At 50.2% G+C, this 9308-nt stretch overlaps 1 non-coding gene across 1 annotated transcript; it reads right to left on the bottom strand.

Annotated features, from left to right (window-relative positions):
* Positions 1-8006: 8006 nt before the first annotated feature.
* On the bottom strand, positions 8007-8078 carry TRNAQ-UUG (transfer RNA glutamine (anticodon UUG)). Its single transcript has one exon. It is a non-coding gene; the product is annotated as a tRNA-Gln (tRNA).
* Positions 8079-9308: the final 1230 nt, after the last annotated feature.

The following is a 9308-nucleotide window of genomic DNA, read 5'->3' as shown; positions in this document are numbered from 1 at the left end:
CACCAAGACACCATCAGATCCTTAACCCAGTGCCCCACAGCAGAAACTCCCCTAAATGAGATCTCACGGCAACGCCAGATCCTTTAACCCACTGAGTGAAGCCAGGGGTGGAACCCACATCCTCATGGACACTAGTCAGGTTCTTGACCGACTGAGCCAAAGGAGATGATATTTGGAGCAGAGTCCTAGAGGGTGACGCTGTAAGTGGGTGGATGGATGGCAAATCTGGTCGAAGGGGCAGTATGAACAAGAGGAACAGATACAAGAAGGAGAAAAAGGAGTTCCTGACGTGGTGCAGTGGTTAACGAATCCAACTAGGAACCATGAGGTTGCGGGTTCGATCCCTGGCCTTGCTCAGTGGGTTAACGATCTGGCATTGCCGTGAGCTGTGGTGTAGTTTGCAGACGCGGCTCAGATCCTGCGTTGCTGTGGCTCTGGCGTAGGCTGGCAGCTACAGCTCCAATTCGACCCCTAGCCTGGGAACCTCCATATGCCGCGGGAGCGGCCCAAGAAATGGTGAAAAGACAAAATAAAAATAAAAATAAAAAAAGAACAAGTGTCTGAATGCAAACCCCATTCAGGTTGGAGTTGCTGGAATGTCAAAAGGAAGGCCTAGGAGTTCCCGCTGTGGTGCAGGAGGTTAAGGATTCAGTGCTGCCCCCTTTGGGGCACAGGTCGAAGCTGTGGCTTGAGCCTGATCCCTGGCCCAGGAACTTCCTTGCACTGTGGGTGCAGCCATTAAAAAAGAATAGAAAGGAGTTCCTGTCCTGGCGCAGTGGTTAACGAATCCGACTAGGAACCATGAGGTTGCGGGTTCGGTCCCTGGCCTTGCTCAGTGGGCTAACGATCCGGCGTTGCCATGAGCTGTGGTGTAGGTCGCAGACACGGCTCGGATCCCACGTTGCTGTGGCTCTGGCGTAGGCTGGTGGCTACAGCTCCGATTCAACCCCTAGCCTGGGAACCTCCATATGCTGTGGGAGCGGCCCAAGAAATAGCAACAACAACAACAACAACAACAAAAGACAAAAAAAAAAAAGAATAGAAAAAAGAAAGGCGTTGGAGTTCCCATCGTGGCACAGCAGAAATGAATCTGACTAGAAAGACTAGAAACCATGGGGTGGTGGGTTCGATCCCTGGCCTCCTCAGTGGGTTAAGGATCTGGCGTTGCCATGAGCTGTGGTGTAGGTCACAGACGTGGCTTGGATCCCGCGTTGCTGTGGCTCTGGTGTAGGCCAGCGGCTACAGCTCGAATTGGACCCCTAGCCTGGGAACCTCCATATGCCACAGGTGTGGCCCTAAAAAGCTAAAAGGAAAGAAAAAGAAGAAGAAAAGAAAAAAGGCCTAGAGGCTTAGGATCAGTTGCTAGAGAGGCAGGGCTGGAGATGACCAGAGGGTCTTGTTTGCAACACCAAACCACCTTATCTGCTGGGAGTGGGTCGGTAATGTTTCCATTTAGAAGGGAATTGGCTTTGGACAAGATTGAAAGGGGAAAGAGCAGAGAGACAATTAAAGAGATGATTGTGAGTTGGGGGCGGGGGTCCGGGCAGTGGCTGCCAGTCTGGAGGGGGAGCTGGGGTGAAGAGTTGCTTAGGAAATGAAGTTTTCTGATCTTGACATCTTATGCAGTGATGGGCGAGGGACCAGGAGTGGTCAAGGGTGCCGCCCAAGTTTCTGTCTGGGGGAGGTGGGTGGTGAGAGAGACTTGGAAGCAAGTGTGTGAAAATGAACCTAACACAATACAGTGATCTGACCTCGAGCTCCACCCTCCCTCAGCCCCTCCCCACGGGCCCCAGCCCCAGGGTGCATCCTGGGTCACTGATCAGAATCCAGAATCTCCCAGTGGCTCCTTTCCCAATTCACTCCTTTCCCAATTCCATCATGGCCCCACTTCACCAATCGGCAACCTCAGTAATAAATTCAGCGGCCGCAATACATTCTGTCTGAAGAGGAAGGAGAGGGATGAGAAAGAGAAAACATTGAAATGCAATACTTATTTATTTATTTATTTTTGCTTTCTAGGGCTGCACTGGAGGCATATGGAGGTTCCAAGGCTAGGGTTCTAATTGGAGCTGTAGCCGCTGGCCCACACAGCAATACCAGATCCTAGCCAAATCTGCAACCTACACCACAGCTCATGGCAACGCCGGATCCTTTACCACTGAGTGAGGCCAGGGATCAAACCCACATCCTCATGGTTCCTAGTCAGATTTGTTTCCACTCTGCCATGACGGGAACTTCGCAAATTCTTCTTTTTTTTTTTTCTCCCCATATTTCTTTTCCCCTATCTTCCCAAAATGGTTACTCAGCAATTTTTTATTTAATAAATATTCTGTGTTGACTACATAATTATTCATGTTGACCCACAAAGTACAGTCATTGCCTTTTTGTTTTCCTTTTTTTTTTTTAAAGATTTTTATTTTTTCTTTAGAGTTGTGCAGTCGGGTTCTTAACCCACTATACCATAGCAAGAACTACTCAATACTTCGTTTTTTTGGTGGGGAAGCATAAATATTCCATGTGGCTTCCTTCTTGGTGAAAGTTCTTGGTCCAGGGGGCTGACTCCAACCTTCATTCCTGAGGATTCTGAACCCTCATCGGAGCTCCAGGTAGGGCAGTAATTTCTTCTGCTCACCTTTGTCACCTGAAAAACTGGGTTGGCCTCTTGATGGATGTCAAGACAAAAGACACAATTAAGGCAAAGAATGGGAGAAGGAAAGATTTTTTACTTGTAGCACATGGGACCTTTTCTCAAGGCAGTATCTCCCCAAACAGCACTATTGGGGAAGTGGGTTTTTTTTGTTTGTTGTGTTTTTTTTTTTTTCAGGGCCATGCCTGTGGCATTTGGAAATTCCCAGGCAAGAGGTTGAATCAGAGATACAGCCACTGGCCTACACCGCAGCCACAGCAACTCGGGATCCGAGCCGTGTCTGCGACCTACACCACAGCTCATGGCAACGCCGGATCGTTAACCCACTGAGCAAGGGCAGGGACCGAACCCACAACCTCATGGTTCCTAGTCGGATTCTTTAACCACTGCGCCACGACGGGAACTCCTGCCTTCCCCCCCCCCCTTTTTTTTTTTTTGTCTCTTTGCCTTTTCTAGGGCCACACCCACGGCATATGGAGGTTCCCAGGCTAGGGCTCCAATCAGAGCTGTAGCCGCTGGCCTACACCACAGCCACAGCAACTCGGGATCCGAACCGCATCTGCAACCCACACCACAGCTCGCAGCAACACTGGCTCCTTAACCCACTGAGCAAGGCCAGGGACTTATCCCGCAACCTCATGGTTTCTAGTTGGATTCGTTAACCACTGAGCCACAACGGGAACTCCTCTTTTGCTTTTTAGGGCCACACCTGTGGCATGTGGAAGCTCCTGGGCTAGGGGTCAAATTGGAGCTGCAGCTTCCAGCCTATACTAGAGCCACAGCCACAGAAACCTGGGATCCAAGCTGTGTCTGTGACCTATACACAGCTCACAGGTTCTTTACCACTGTGAGCCACAATGCGAACTCTGCATGTAATCTCTAGGTGCATAAGAAATGAGAATTTGGAGTTCCTGTCGTGGCGCAGTGGTTAACAAATCCGACTAGGAACCATGAGGTTGCGGGTTTGGTCCCTGCCCTTACTCAGTGGGTTAAGGATCCGGCGTTGCCGTGAGCTGTGTTGTAGGTTGCAGATGCGGCTCAGATCCCACGTTGCTGTGGCTCTGGCGTAGGCCGGTGGCTATGGCTCTGATTCGACCCCTAGCCCGGGAACCTCCATTTGCCGCAGGAGCGGCCCAAGAAATAGCAACAACAACAAAGACAAAAAAAAAAAAAAAGAAATGCGAATTTAATAAAAATTTTTTTTTTTGGTCTTTTTGCCATTTCTTGGGCCGCTCCCGCGGCATATGGAGGTTCCCGGGCTAGGGGTCGAATCGGAGCTGTAGCTGCCAGCCTACGCCAGAGCCACAGCAACGCAGGATCCAAGCCGTGTCTGCAACCTACACCACAGCTCACGGCAACGCCGGAACCTTGACCTACCGAGCAAGGGCAGGGACTGAACCCGAAACCTCATGGTTCCTAGTCGGATTCGTTAACCACTACGCCACGACGGTAACTCCATAAAATTTAATTTATCAGTTAAAAAACAAAAAAGACAGAGTTCCCACTATGGCAGTGGATTAAGAATCTGCTGTGGCATCAGTCATAGCTGAGATTTGTCTTCAACCCCTGGCCCAGGAACTTCCATATGGCAACAAGTGCGGCAAAAAAAAAAAAAAAAAAAGGATATATGTATATATATATATTTAACTGAGTCGATTTTCTGTACAGCAGAAATTAACACAACATTGTATATCAACTTTTCAATTTTTAAAAATAAATTCATTTAGGAGTTATCTTAGGGCTCAGCAGGTTAAGAATCTGGTATTGTCACTGCAGTGGCTCAGTGGCTGCTGTCGCGTGGGTTAGATCCCTGGCCAGGGAACTTCTTTGGCAAATAATAATAATAATAAGGAGTTGCCGTCACGGCACAGCAGGAACAAATCTAAGAACCATGACGTTGCAGGTTCGATCCCTGGCCTTGCTCAGATCTGGCATGCTGTGAGCTGTGGTGTAGGTAGCAGATGCGGCTCCAATTCGATCCCTAGCCTGGAAACCCCATGTGCTGCCGGTGTGGCCTTAAAAGGCCAAAATAAAATAAAATTTTAAAAAACCCACAAAACAAAATAGCGTCAAAATGATCGTACTTCCTGCCCTCCTCCACTGTATCTGAGGGTTAGAAGCAGGGGCAGAGGAAGTGCCTCTGTGGTGTTTCTCAGTGTCCCTTTGGCCCCTCTAACTTTTCTCTACCAGACCACAGCAATGGGTGAAGCGGGTGACTCATTACCTCCAGCATCAGAGCTGAGACAGCGAACCCGGGGGGAGGAGTGAGGAGGCAAAGAAGAGCCACGGACTCGCCTCTCCTCTGACCACTCCCCATCCTCCCCATCCCGTCTAGTCAAATCCAAATTCCTAAAGAGATGACCTTTTCCAGCCTTCACACATTCATCGGTTTATCCCTTTGCTGCAACAGCCTCCCAGCCTCGGCCCTGGGCCGATCCCCCTGCAGCCCTACCTCAGCTGCAGTGCTTCTCTGTGGCTCCGTTGCTTACCTCCTTGAAGACCAAGTCAAGACCTGTGGGTTTAGCACAGAGGCCCTTCCCACACCACTGGCAGGTCCTGCCTACCCCTGCGGCCTCAGCTCTCCCCACTGCTCACCCCACATGCCTCCAGGGCTCCTTTTTTTCTTTTTTCTTTTTTTCCCCCTTGTGACATGCTTCGGAAGTTCCCCAGCCAGGGATGAGCCACAGCAGTGACAACACCCAATCCTTAACCCACCAGGCCACTAGGGAACTCCAGCGGAACTTTTTTTTTTTGCTTTTTAGGGCCACACCCACGGCATATGGAGGTTCCCAGGCTAGGGGTTGAATCAGAGCTACAGCTACCAGCCTACACCACAGCCACAGCAACGCCAGATCCAAACCGTGTCTGCAACCTACACCACAGCTCACGGCAATGCCGGATCCTTAACCCGCTGAGCGAGGCCAGGGATCGAACTTGCAACCTCATGGTTCCTAGATGGATTTGTTTCTGCTGCACCACAGTGGGAACTCCAGTGGATCTTTTTTTAAACTTCTTCCACCTGCTCATGTCCTGCTTGAGACACCTTAGCATGCTGCCCCTTCTGCATGTAGCTAATTCATACAGAATCACAACTAGGTTTAAGCATCACTTTTAGGAAAGCACTCCCAGATTCTCTTCTTTATGACTGAATGAATAGGTCATTCAAAATTCTGTAGTTCCAGGGAGTTCCAGTTGTGGCTCAGCAATAACAAACCCAACTAGTATCTATCAGGACTCGGGCTCGATTCCTGGCCTTGCTCAGTGGGTTAAGGATCCGGCATTACCATGAGCTGTGGTGTAGGTTGCAGACTCGGATCCCGAGTTGCTGTGGTTGTGACTGTGGCCAGCAGCTACAGTTCCAATTCAACCCCTAGCCTGGGAACTTCCATATGGCACAGGCGCAACCCTCAAAAAGAAAAAAAAAAAAGCAAAAACACCAAAATTAGGTAGTCCCAAATTCAAGAGGTTACCCATCTTCTCCGAGTTTTTGTTGTTGTGGTTTTGTTGGGGAGGTTTTGTTATTGTTTTTGCTTGCGCCCATGGTATGCAAAAGTTCCTGGGCCAGGGATTGAACCTGTGCCATAGCAGGGACCTGAGCCACAGCTGCAGCAACGGGGGACCCTTGACTCAATGCGTTACAGGGCAACTTCCCCAAGACATTCTTATACAAGTCACTAAGTGCACAAATGCCTGCATTTCTGTGGGTATATGTACAAGAGTGAAATTGCTAGATCACAGGGTACAATACCTTCAACTTTAGTAGTTAGTGTCAAACTGTCTTCTCCCAATTTACATTTGAGATTTCACATTATACCATATTCTCAATAACCTCCAGCGCTGTCGGGAGTCCCCATCGGGAGTCCACAGCTCAGTGGAAATAAATCCGACTAGCATCCTTGAGGAGGTAGGTTCGATCCCTGGCCTCACTCAGTGGGTTAAGGATATGGTGTTGCCGTAAGCTGTGGTGTGGGTCCCAGACGCGGCTTGGATCCTGCGTTGCTGTGGCTGTGGCTGTGGCCAGCAGCTGTAGCTCTGATTTGACCCCTAGACTGGGAACTTCCATATGGGTGCGGCCCTACAAAGCCAAAAAAACAAACAAGCAAACAAAACCATTCAACACTGCCATTCTGGTGAGTGTAAAAATGGTATCTCATTGAGCTTTTAATTTGCATTTTCCTGATGACTAATAACGCTTGGCATCTTTTTATTGTATCTTTTTTGTGTGTGTGAAGTGCCAGTTCCTCTTTTGCTCTTTTTTGAAAAAGTTTGTTCCTCCAAATCTTATCTTCTAGATGTTCATACGGCATTTTATTTATTCATTCATTCATTCATTTATTTTTGTTTTTTAGGACCACACCTGCAGCATATGGAAGTTCCCAGGCTAGGGGTCCAATCAGAGCTACAGCTGCCAGCCTACACCACAGCCACAGCAACACAGGATCCGAGGTGCCGTTCCCGTGGCATCTTCCCAGGGCTCAGGGCCGTATAACCACAGTGCCAATCACCCTGTAGGGAGGTGGAAATGCGTCAGCAGGCTCCCTCGTCACTTATCCCAGAGGGACGGCCAGCTCTCAAAACCCAGGAAACCAAGCCACAGAAGACAACTCTCTGTGCACGCCTCTTTCCCGCTATCCCAGGGGTAGACTCTTTCCTGCAAATCGCGTGCGCTTGGTCAGCACCCAGATCACCCACCCTGGCCAAATGCACCAAAAGAGATTCGCTCAGCCCTGCGGGTGAACCCCATAGAGATTGCTACCGTCTGCGCGGGAGAAATAGCCCAGCGTCCGACGAGAAATCGCAGGCAGACATACCTTTCGGGCTGAAATAGACTGACGGACCGATTCTTTGACTAAGAGAATTTTTTTTACGACTGGAAGACATAGACAACCTCACAGTCAGACACACTTCAGTATCTGACCGACTTCCAAGCGGACTGACCTGCAAACACACCCTCCCCCGCAGCCCTCTAGTGCGCGTCCGCTCTGTTGGGCACTTCAGTCCCGGCTTCCAAAGCACCAATGTTTGGCTCTCCGCGCGTTAGCCAATCGAAAGGAGGCTTCCCTAGACCGGGAGACTGCAGCAGCTCCCCTTCCGAAGCAGGATGCTCGGGATCCCTCGGGCGCCTGGGGCTGTCCCCTTCAGGGTTAGAGTCACGCTCCAGCTCCCACAGATATACTTCGTTTTCCGGCCCACTCTCGCGCATGCGCACTGTGATCCCCAAGATGAAAGCATCTTGAGAGAGGGGGAGGGACCCTAAACTGCAGTCGGGTAGGTCACCGGGTAAGGCACAGTCCGTGAAGGCCAATGCCGTCACGGTCCTCCAAAATAGGGGTTGTAGAACGAGAAAAAGAACTCACCGAGGTCCCACCGAGATTTGAACTCGGATCGCTGGATTCAAAGTCCAGAGTGCTAACCATTACACCATGGGACCTGCTGGCTGCTTTAGGCAGCCGGGAGCCTTCTCAAGGCACATAGCGAGCTCACCGGGCTGCCTTCGAAAGTCATAGAGGATGCCTGGTTCGCTGGACCTGGGCCCTGCACCCTGGGCCTCAAGCCACACAGTCCGGGGCTGGGAGCGGAACAGCAAGGGCTTCTGCGTCTCCGACGTGCCAGACGATCCTGGCCCCGGTGTATCATCTCTTGCTGCCTCTCTCCCTGCTCTCCTACAGGGGTCCTCACGGTGTTTGGGGAAGCCCGGAGGGCGGCAAGTTGGCGGGGTCGGTCTTAGCAGAGCGAGGCCCCTGACGCTGGGCCAGAGAAGACCGGCTGCGACCCCCAGCCGCATCCGGGTCCAGGCTCGGTGCTGGAATCCTGGGCCTCGTACTTGTTTGTTTATTTATTTACGCAGCGAGTGCCCGGAATGGGTTATTTTGGCCGAGTGGGTAGGGAAGACGACTGGCATTTAGGGGACAGGGGTTCAAGGCCCCGGGCGCCCCAAGCGCGAATTGCCGCTAGCGATTGTGCCCCACCTGACTCCTTGGCATTCCACGTAGCTAGGGACACCGAGAAATCTGTCCGGAACGTTTAGCTTCCATTTCTGTGTTCTACCTTAAAAGCTATTTGGTGGATGGATGGTTCCTTTCACTTGTAGATGAGAATCAAATCAGTGAAGAGTCCCTTTTGGACTTTTTCATAAGTTTTAGTGAGCGTGTAAATGGATAAATGTTTCTTCACGTCAATCTGGAGGCAGTTAAAATTTTATAGTCCATTTGCTAAGCGATTTCACTTGGGAACTTTATCCTAAGAACGAGTGCCGAGTGTCCAAGGATGTTCTCAGCTGTGTGGTTTACAATAAAGAATTGAAATATATGTCCATCAGGGGAAAATGGATTAAATAAATATTGAATATATATATATAACATAAATACTGTGCAGGAATTTAGGGGATGTATTATTGTATTCACATGAAAAGAACAAAACAAGCCAAAACAAAAATAAAAATCTACTTACCAATTAGTATTTTTTTTTGTCTTTTTGCTATTTCTTGGGCCGCTCCCGCGGCATGTGGAGGTTCCCAGGCTAGGGGTCCCATCGGAGCTGTAGCCACTGGCCTACGCCAGAGTCACAGCAACGCTGGATCCGAGCCGCGTCTGCAACCTACACCACAGCTCACGGCAACGCCGGATCATTAACCCACTGAGCAAGGGCAGGGACCGAACCC

The sequence above is a fragment of the Phacochoerus africanus genome, chromosome 14, assembly GCF_016906955.1.
Source record: "Phacochoerus africanus isolate WHEZ1 chromosome 14, ROS_Pafr_v1, whole genome shotgun sequence".
NCBI lineage: Eukaryota > Metazoa > Chordata > Mammalia > Artiodactyla > Suidae > Phacochoerus > Phacochoerus africanus.
The sequence above is the reverse complement of the archived record's forward strand: the minus strand, read 5'-3'. Positions and strand labels throughout refer to the sequence as shown.